This window comes from Bison bison, unplaced genomic scaffold (genome assembly GCF_000754665.1).
Source record: "Bison bison bison isolate TAMUID 2011002044 unplaced genomic scaffold, Bison_UMD1.0 scf7180017864389, whole genome shotgun sequence".
NCBI classification, from domain to species: Eukaryota; Metazoa; Chordata; class Mammalia; order Artiodactyla; family Bovidae; genus Bison; species Bison bison.
The window spans coordinates 7108800-7110647 of NW_011494961.1; positions in this window are offsets into that span (position 1 = coordinate 7108800).

Consider the following 1848-nt stretch of genomic DNA (forward strand, 5'->3'; position numbering starts at 1 on the left):
CCCCCCCCCCCCCACAACCCCCACTACACTGCAAGACACAGGAGACTTTGTCTTCTTATCAGCATCCCTAGCACTTTGTCCATGAACAGTGCTCGCTGCTTTTACTATTATTTTCTTTTTAAGGGCAGCTATCAACATCCTGAAGACAGAGGTGTATTTTTTTCACATAAATATTACCTTTAAAACCTGAGAGCCAGAACCAGTTCTGGATAGATTCCAGTTGTATTAATAATAATAATATGAATGTCCATTTCTACATTTATTCCAAAATCAGTTATTGCCCAGATTTTTTTCCTTTTAAAACTTTTAGTAAAATAAAGTTTTTTTGTTTGTTTGTTTTTACCATTTTGAACTGTGCAGTTCAGTGGCATTAAGCATATTCACATTTTTTATGCAGCCATCTCCAGAAATCTTTTGCCTTCCCAAACTGAAACTGCCCCATGAAGCAGTAATTCCTCCTTCCCTCCCATGCTGCTCATTTTTAATTCCTTTTGTCATTGAATGCAAGAGAGCATCTGGTTACTTACAGCTGTGAAAGAAAGGCCCCCAAAGCAGTGATTACCTAACAATTGTTTATGATTTTGCTCCTGCATCCTGGGGTTGACCGGACTGGCTAGGAAGCTCCTCCATCCTCTCATACAGCTGCCATCACACGGGGCTGGGACAAGGATAATCTCGAAGCCTTCTTCACTCATGGCTGGTGTTGAGTGGCTGGGCTGGGAGACTCAGCAGCTGGGGTTCTCAGGCATCTCTCTCTATGTGGTCTTTCCATATGAGCTCTCAACCAGGTGACTTGGGGTCACCAGACTTCTTACATAGCAGTTGACAAGTGTCTCAAGAGAACCTGCAGAACCTGCACTGGCTTTCTAAACCTAGCCTGGAAAGCTTAGCTTAGATTAGCTTCCATCACAAAGACCGGACCAGGTCAAGGTGAAGAAACATAACCCATCTCTTGACAGGAGGGGTGTCAAAGAATTTGTGGCGTGTTTTAAAACCACCATTTTGTGGATCAGAAGGTGAAGCCCTCACGCACATACCATTCCATATATCAATCAATAGTACAGATCCCAACAGGAAGAGGGTACTTTGCATTTCCAGCAGGAAGTGACACCAGTACTTTACTACCACCAGCGGAGGGAAGAAAGATTTTCTCCCTTCCTGACAACAGCTCAGCCAACTTGGAGCACATACCCCTTTAGCAGGTATCTGTTTATGAGCAAAAAGAGAAGAGTAATAAGGGCTACAAGCTGGGAAACTCCACATACGGGCACCCTCAGCTGACCCAGGAAGGAGCAGCACCGTGGCAACTCGATGGACCAGTCCTCACAGTGACCGGAGACCGCACACAAGAGTGGACCAGAGTGGGGCAAGGAGAGGAGCCACCTTCTCCATAGTGACCCCATGTGGTAGAGACTGGGAACAGCAGTAGTGGGATAACCTGATTTGACGGCTCTCCCAGTTTGAAGGTTCTTGCCTGGAGAATCCCGGGAATGGGGAAGCCTGGTGGGCTGCCGTCTATGGGGTCGCACAGAGTCGGACATGACTGAAGCGACTTAGCAGCAGCAGCAGCCAGTTTGGATGTTTGTGTTAGGGCTCCTGGTTGCACACCACAGAAGCCAATCAGTTCAGTTCAGTTAAGTCGCTCAGTCGTGTCCTACTCTTCGCTACCCCATGAACCGCAGCACGCCAGGCCTCCCTGTCCATCACCAACTCCCGGAGTTCACTCAGACTCACGTCCATCGAGTCAGTGATGCCATCCAGCCATCTCATCCTCCGTCATTCCCTGCTCCTCCTGCCCCCAATCCCTCCCAGCATCAGAGTCTTTTCCAATGAGTCAACTCTTCGCAT